The 8,878-nt window shown below is 40.5% G+C and overlaps 1 protein-coding gene across 1 annotated transcript in view; it reads left to right on the top strand.

Moving 5' to 3' along the window:
• PSMD1 (proteasome 26S subunit, non-ATPase 1) overlaps nucleotides 1-8,878 on the top strand; it is a 115,568-nt gene that overhangs the window by 39,575 nt on the left and 67,115 nt on the right. The gene's annotated exons all lie outside the window — the stretch shown is intronic.

The following is an 8,878-nucleotide window of genomic DNA, read 5'->3' on the forward strand; positions in this document are numbered from 1 at the left end:
AAGCAGCCCTGACTAAGGCCTATAACATTAGAGATGTTACTGGGACCCATTGCCCTTCTACATGACGTTGTTTAAGATTTCTCCCAACTGGTTTCCAGAGCTCTATGTCTAGTGTACCTTCTTCGGGGAACCATGGGTTATGGGAAACAACTGTTACATATAAAGTTTTGGTGCCACAAAAGAAATAGCAGTCGAATATAAAATTTTCTTTTTAATTCTCAGCAAGGCAAGTTACTTCTATAGAAGGGCGCGCCCTTACAGATGGAGCAGTGGTGAGCGCACACTTGGACAAGGGAGGGGAAGGGGTTCTTATCCCTGACGCACGTGGCCCCTGCTGCTGTGTCATTTCCCTGTTGGCTAGGGTTAGACCGCACAGGCTAAACTAATTCCGATTGGCTAACTTAAAGAGAATGACAGGGTGAGTGCTTTGGCGGGAGTCAGGGCAGAGCAGGTAGCAGGTAATTGGAATGAGTTAGGGTGGAGCAGATGATCGGAATGAGTCAGGGTGGAGGAGGAAATCAAAAAAGGTTGCTTTATGAGGAAGTTAAGTTTAAAAGTAGAAGGCAAAGAATTGAACATACTGACATATTAATTCTTTGAAAACAAATTTAGAACTCATATCTAACAATCCCTCCCCTTGTATTTCCTTACAGCTTTCTTTTCAAACTTTTTTGCAAGTCTTGGCTTAGTTCATTTGCTTGATTTTCCAAAAGAAGAAGCTTCTCTGGATAAGATGGAGGATAGTTGAGGGAGGTTTTAGTAAGTGCTGTTTTTATGAGCCTCTGCATCAACTTACGGATGCATGGTATGACACAGCACCTGACAAGAATAATTACCTATTACGGCAGTGAGGGAAATAAGAATTGAGGCTATTATTCCTTTCCATTTACTGAACTACTTTTCTAGCCATCCTGTAAAGGGGTCATTTACCCTTGAGTTGCTGGCTAACTCATTGGATAGAGCAGTCAGACCTTGCAATGCCTTTGTTATACTTCCATTAGGAACAGTGTTGTTTGGGATAAAGGTGCAACATTGAGTTTTAGTCATGACACAAACTCCTGCTGTTTCTGCTAATAAATAAGATAGTCTAAGGCTATCTTATTTTGCCAAGCCATCTGATTAGTAGCCCCTAATTGTTCAGCTATTCCTTTAACAGCATCTCTAGTGTAGTTAATAAATCGCTGCTGGTTGTAATAGATGTAGTTTATCCAATCTACATTTTTATTGTCACCCACCAAAATATTGACTCAAATCCTGCAGCTATTTGATTTTGGGTTTTAAATTGATCTAGTATTCCCTGTGGGACTCTAATTGTGTCTAGACGTGAGAGTCGAAAGACCCATAAGGGGCTTCTCTTGCTTTACAATGTCTTATTTTTCCTTCCTCTGGTTGATGAAATGCCAGGGTGAAAGGGATAGCCAATTGGACTAAAGCACAAGTGCCACTCCAGTTATTTGGCAGAGTGTCCAGTAAAGGTCCACCGCAATACCACCACACATCTGCTCGGGGATGAACAAGGGCTGACTGATTGATAAGCTGTTGAAAATTCTTAAGCTCACTGCATCCCTTCAGGTCTCCAAGGAATGCTAAGTTTCCTCCCTGTCGTGAGAGACACGAAGTGAACTTAGTGTTGGGAGACGGAAGCTGGATGGCCCTCAGGGGCTGACCCGCAGGGTGCTGGACTACTTTCTTCTGCTAGCGAAGCAGTTGCTGCTACAGATTAAATGCATTTGGGCCATCTGCGGGTTACTGGGTTAAGGATTTTTGATAGGAAAGCTACAGGTTGTAAGTGGCTTCAGTGCTTTTCGGCTACACCCTCATTTACACTGACAACAAGGTGGTATTGGAGTGTTATAGGGTCACGGAGAAGACCTTCAATTATCAATTACAGGTTTTTAATTTATCCTGGCTTTTAAAGGAATAGGGTACACTGTTTTCTCTTTACTACTTCTATCTCTCTCTCTCTTTGCGTTTCTGTCTCTCTCTTTCTGTCTGACTCCCTCTTTGTCTCTCTGTCTCTTTCTCTCTCTCTGTCTCTCTCACTCTCTCTCTGACTCCCTCTTTTTCTGTTTTTTCCTCTCTTTCTCTCTCTGCCTCTCTCTCTTTACCCTCTTTCTCTTTTCTCTCTCTCTCTCTCCCCTCTCTGCTGTTCTTTCCCTGCCTCTGCCAGCTGCTTATGCTGCTGTTCTCCCCTCTCCTTCCCCTTCCTCTAGGGGAGGGACCAGCGGGAGTAGAGCTTCTCTTTCTTCCCCTGAAAAGAGGATGCCCAAGATGGACATTAACTCAACCCAAGTGTACAACTGAGGTCCTAAGAATTTGTCAGTTTGGTCTGCCATTCCTTAAGGGTCATCCAGTAGCAGTTTAAGCACCGTTTTAAAATTCTGGACTTCTGAACTGGTTAGGGGAGCATTTAAAAAGCCAATGGCCCCCCCTTCCTTGTGGTACCTCTTTCAAAGGAAAGAAGGTCGGGGCTGATCTCTTAGGTACGGTGGGAAATGGGAAATTATGAATATCTTTTTTACATTGTTCTACTTCACACTGGAGTCCTTTTAGAGAGGGGTATTTAGGTTGGGAGGGAACAGGCTGATGGGACGGTATTCCTAAAAGTCAGGGTTATAAGGAGGAAGGATAACGTTGAGTAGGGGAATTTGGAATGGGATCTGTGGCAGCAGTGGCTGTCTGAGCGGAAAGATTGGGGACACTGAACGGGGTTAGATAGTCTAAGGGATCCCATGCGCTGGAATTTTTAGGCGTGAGAGCTGGCTCCTCTGACTTTTCATTTTGAGGTACCAGATTGGGTTCTTCCCTAATTGTTTTTAAAGGAAAAACGAGGGCAGGTCTTTGCCTCCAACAAAGGTCATAGCCTAGTTCTTCTTGAGACACTGGACTTTTACCATTAACATATCAGATTAGAAGCTGGCACGTTACATCCTCATTCGACCCAAACTTTGGTCAGAAGATTGAGGGTTTGAAGGTGGGTCCCTGAGTCCAAATAAAACAGCAATATTGTTATCATTTGTTGCTTTTTCCTAAGTTTAGTCCTTTCATTATCCTTCCAGTGTTTTAGCATGAGACCTAGGGGGCTATCCGGGGGGATATCTTTGTTACCATCTTTATCTCCCTTGCTCCCTATCTTGCTTGGGGTATTTCCCATCTTGATGGTTTTGGGGTAAGGTTCAAGGTTCAGTTTCCCTTACTGGAAATTTCCCACCTTTTGGGGTGAGGCTCAATTTCCCCACTGGAAATTTCTTGCCTTTTCTACTACTGGAGGTTTGTGTGAGGTTCAATCCCCCGAAATGGGGATGTCTCGCCTCTTTTTAACCTGTAAGCCACCCCGACTAAGGAGTACTTCACTGCCCCCCTCCCCCTTGCGGCTTTCTTATCTTGGTCCTGACCACCAAGGAAATACTTTACAGGCTCCCTCGGCTTCTCCTTCCTTGTTCTGTGCACAGAGTCGTCGCTGCAGTATGTGAAGATCCTTTAAGCTAGGTTGCTGGCCAGTTTTTTATTTTTTATTTTTTTCCGCGTTGCTGAGAGCTCAGGTTATTCCTCGCACTGGGTGGGTCTTGATTTCTCACCCCTGAGGCCGCCACAAGGGGGTGGGGCAAGCCTCCTCACGAGAGAGAACCAGAGACCATCCTGGGAGGGGAATGCAATCATGGGCGAGCCCCCAAATTGTTACATATAAAGTTTCGGTGCTGCAAAAGGAATAGCACTCAAATATAAAATTTTGTTTTTAATTCTCAGCAAGGCAAGTTACTTCGATAGAAGAGTGTGCCCTTACAGGTGGAGCAATGGTGAACACACACTTGGACAAGGGAGGGGAAGGAGTTCTTACCCCTGACGCACATGGCCCCTGCTGCTGTGTTGTTCCCCTGTTGGCGAGGGTTAGACGCACAGGCTAAACTAATTCTGATTGGCTAATTTAAAGAGAATGTTGGGGTGAGTGCTTTGGTGGGAGTCAGGGCAGAGCAGGTAGCAGGTAATTGGAATGAGTTAGGGTGGACCAGGTGATCAGAATGAGTTAGGGTGGAGCAGGTCATTGGAATGAGTCAGCGTGGAGCAGGTAATTGGAATGAGTTAGGGTGGTGTAGGTAATCAAAAAAGGTTGCTTTATGAGGAAGTTAAGTTTAAAAGTAGAAGGCAAAGAATTGAACATACTGACATTATTAATTCTTTGGAAAGAAATTTAGAACTCATGTCTAACACAACAGTTTGCATTAGGTCCCTTAATTGAGCCTGCAAAACCAAGGCTCTGCTAGCTTTAAGCAGCTGTTTCAATACTTTTATATACTGTTGCCATTGAGCTGATAACTGTTGTCCCGTGATGAAACCCTAGCCTGAACAATCCCCTCGAACTTGGAAATCCACAGTGGGCACCAATGATTTGCTGACTTACTGACTGCGCAGTTTCTTCACCTTCATTTTTGAGGGTTCCCTCACAATCCGTTGCAGCGTTCCTCACGCGGGGGCACCACCTGCCGAGTCTGTCCTGCAGACTCTGGCTGAGTAATGGATGAAAGAAGTTCTCAGACACGGATATCCAGTGAAAGAGCAGGCTAGGGGGCTGCCGGCACTAGGGGCTGAAGAGAGTTAGCCACCCCGATAAACCAGAGATGCTTGCATTTGTTTAGCACAGATTTAATGAGAAAGGCTTGGAGCAAACACAATTTGTGGGTAATTAACATTGTTGACCCACCAAGTAGAGAGCAGTCCTGCACACGAGTGATCAAAGGTTAGTTTCTGGAGACAGGAATAAACAAATTTAGCTAGATAAGTTCCTTTACATTCCCTTGTTATCTAACCCTTGCTCTTAAGAGAATTTAACTGCCTTCAGCTAAATCCTCTTTTGAAGCTTTTGCAAAACCTCCCTGCCTTCCAGAAAGGTTTGCATCTTTCCCTGTAATTTTTATAACTTTTCCCACCACCCTGACTGGTCTCCTACAATCACTTCCAAGATTAGGCTGTAGAAAAAAATTAATGAAAAGAAACATAGTTGAAATTACAACAAAGAATTGGGAATATTTAGTAAAGTTAGTTGATAGAGTAGCAGCAGAGTTAGAGAGGACTGACTACACTTTTGAAAGAAATTCTGTTGTGGGTAGAATAGCATCAAACAGCATCTTATGCTACAGAGAAATCTTTTGTGAAAGGAAAAGCTAATGTGGCAGACTTCATTGTCTTGTTTAAAGAAATTGCCACACCCACCCCAGCTTTCAGCAACCACCACCCTGACCAGTCAGCAGCCATCAACATCAGGAGAAGACATTCTACCAGCATAAAGATGAATATGCACTGAGGGCTCAGATGGTCAGTAGCACTTTTTAGCTATAAAGGTTGTTGGGTTGTTTGTTTTTTAAATACAGAGGGTCTTGCTCTGCTGCCCAGGCTGGAGTGCAGTGGTGCGATCATTGCTCAGAGGCAAACTTGAGCTTATGGAGCTTGAGTTGAGGCAAAACTGTAGAATAGCAGAGACTAGAGGCACTCACCACCATCCCTGGCTGATTTTGGTTTGTTTGTTTTGTGAAGACAGTGTCTCGCTGTGTTGCCCAGGCTCATCTTGAACTCTGGCCTTAGGAGATCCTCCTGTTTCCACCTCCCAAAGTGCTGGAATTACAGGCATGAGCCACCCATTGGGTCTGGCTATGTTTTTTAACTGAGGTATATACATTTTTTTGGACATAATGATGTTGCACACTTAATAGACTATAGTATAGTGTAAACGTAACTTTTATATGCCCTGGGAAACCAAAAAATTCGTGTGACTCACTTTACTGCTATACTCTGTTTATTGTAGTAGTCTAGAACCAAACCCACAATACTTTGAGGTATTTTATTAAAGAATAAAGTTAAAAGTACAGTTGACCCTTGAACAATACGGGAGTTAGCATCACTGACCCCACAACCCTTACACTGTCGAAAATTCACGTATAACTTTTGACTCCCCCAAAACTTAGCTACTCATAGCCTATTATTGATCAGAAGCCTTATGGATAACATAGTCAATTAACATATAATTTTTATGTTATATGTATTATATACTATATTGTTACAGTAAGGTAAGCTAGAGAAAAAATGTTATTAAGAAAATCATAAGGAAGAGAAAACACTCGTCTTCACTATTAAGTGCAAGCGGATCACCAGAAAGGTCTTTACCCCGTTGTCTTCACATTGGATTGGTGGAGGAGGAAGAGGAGAGGTTGGTCTTGCTGTCTCAGTGGTGGAAGAGGTGGAGGAGGTAGAAGGGGAGGCAGAAGAAGTAGGTACACTCACTATAATTTTTAGTGGAAAAAAAATTGCATATTCGTGGGCCCACACAGTTCAAGCCCATATTGTTCAAGGCTCACTGTTATATGGATACTGCCTGTTATAGCTTATTTGTTATGAAATTACACAGTAAGTTGCTAAAGTGCATGTTAGATGAGTCATACCTCTTATGTCCTTTTAAACTTTAGAAGAGATTTTCTACCCCAGGTTCCCTGGGAGTGAATCTTTGTTATAAAAATGGTATGCAAATCCAACACATAATTTCTTGATACAGAGTCGTCTCCATAATATCCAAGATAGGAAGTCATCCATTTACTACAAACTGTAAAATATTTTTTTCCTATCGTGGATGGAAATGTTGAATAAAACAGAACAAAACACAGACCCATATAGCATGGTATTTCTTCTTACACCAGTTTTCTTGAATATTATTGTTAATCAAATACTGGTCTTCACTGTGTTATCCTCTAACTCTCATTTTGCCAACTTTTTCATAAAGACTCTAGACAATTTTCACAAAATCCTTATGACATAATATTTACCCAAGTCTACTAGTCTGGCGCCTCTAAACAGGTTGTGTGACTTATTGGACCTGATTGTTTCTTAAGTTACACTTTTCATAGAAGTGTCCAGTGTTCTTTGAGGCCTCTTCTGAGATCTGGCAAAACATATGTGTATTAAGCTATTCTGCATTTTGTCAAAAGATCTGCCACAGACTCCACACTTTGAACTTCTTGAACCCTGTCTCTTCTTTTCTCTTTTAAAATATTGGAATACTTCATCATTTACATTCTTTTTGTACTTTGCAGTTTTCTGTTTTTCTTCCAAAATTTGGTTTCATAATTACATACACAAATTTGTTCTATTTCTAGGAGGTGATTCATTTAGCTTTGTGACTGGAACTCATCTAAGGCAACTAGACTCTTTATCTGTTTTGTGTTTGATCAGTCTTTCTGTCTAAAAATTATTCTCCTTGAGAGAAAAGATGGAAGCAAAATAAAATTTAATTACTTCTATTTCCTTCCTGTTATCTTGGCATATCATGTAGCCAAGCTGTGACCCTAACCTTTCCCTATTCTTGCTCTAGAGATTAGACACAATTGAAAAATAAGAAAATGGTCTGTCATGGCCATCCAGAGTGGGTTCTTTGTGTGAATTCTTATCAGAGAACTAGATAATTTTAGTATGGAGAGTATATTCTTCCAGGTATACCCTTAGTATCTCTTGGGTTGTGTAAAGCATCCTACTCATGTTTGACTCTTAGGTTGTTTTGTTTCCTGTCAGTTGTTAATGTTTTCTATTGTCAGTGACTTTATATTTTATAACAATATAAATCAGTGGCTTGGTGTTTATATTCTGCCACATAGGAAGTTGACAGTCATATAAAACTGTTTTTCTTCCATTTTTAACCTGATGTTGCTTTGCTCCCTAGTTAACAAAATTCATGTCTGCCCTTTTATTTCCTGTAGCTAACACAGGTTAAGTTCCCAGTTTCAGCAGCAGATGTCTCCCGTGAGCTGCTTAGGTTTTGCTGTTTTTTACTACATAGGATAGTCAAATAAGTTATTTATGTGCTTGCTACTTCTAAGGGACCATTCTTGGTTCTCTTTTCATAAAACGAATCTTTAAGAAGTGGGAACTGGAAAAATTTTGTCTAAAATTTATTTTATAAATGAAAATTAAATATAATTGACCTGTTTAAGGAGCTGGAGTTAAAAATCCTCTCTACGTTCCCTAGTTTTAGTTTACTGCCATTTCCCTAGAGAGAGAATTTTTTAAAGTAGAAGAAACCAGTATTCACATGTTTTTAAAGATAAGGAAATTGAATTCCAAAATGTTTAACAAATTTCCCCACTGTCATAAAGCTAACTACTGAGATTCTAAACAGGCTTCATGATAGACCAGTGCTTTCTCCACCATGCTTTCAGTCAGAGCACCATCTTTTTGAGTGGCTCTGATAGAACAGCTTTATTCTCAATTTTCCTCATTAACTTTAATATTTGAGAAGTGTCTGTCCTATCTCCTAAGACTAGTACATGTTTTCTGAAGTGACATCATTTACTGTCTTAGCATGCGCTCCATCTTTTTTCCCCCCTTGAGATTTCCCTTTTAAAATGAATTTGTGGACATTTGGTCTTATACCATGTTTTAAGAGTTTATTTCTTCATAATTTTTAAAAACTTCTTTTTAAGTATACTTATTGGATATGAATACTAAAAACATGTTAGTAAACACATATTTGTACTTCAACAACTAAGATAAAATTGTCTTTGTGTAAAATTCTTATGTATATTATCTCCTTTATTCTTAGGATAGTCCAGGGTGTTACAGTATTTTATTGCTTCCTTCTGATATTTGTAGATTGTTATTTGTTCATAATGCTTGTAATAAAAGCAAAAATTAATTAAGTGATTGTTGGGCCCATTGTTAGTACTTTCATAGGCAGATTTTATTATTATAACAACTTATGCAGTACTGTTCATGTCATTGACTTCTGAAAACTCATTTGGAAGTGAGTAGAATCTGAATTATTTTAACTTGACACTGGAAAGGAAGATGAAGAAAGTCAAAAGAATTGGTCTTTGTATATCTGTTGAAATTAAGTTGCTGT

The sequence above is a fragment of the Pongo pygmaeus genome, chromosome 11 (assembly GCF_028885625.2).
Source record: "Pongo pygmaeus isolate AG05252 chromosome 11, NHGRI_mPonPyg2-v2.0_pri, whole genome shotgun sequence".
Taxonomy (NCBI): Eukaryota; Metazoa; Chordata; class Mammalia; order Primates; family Hominidae; genus Pongo; species Pongo pygmaeus.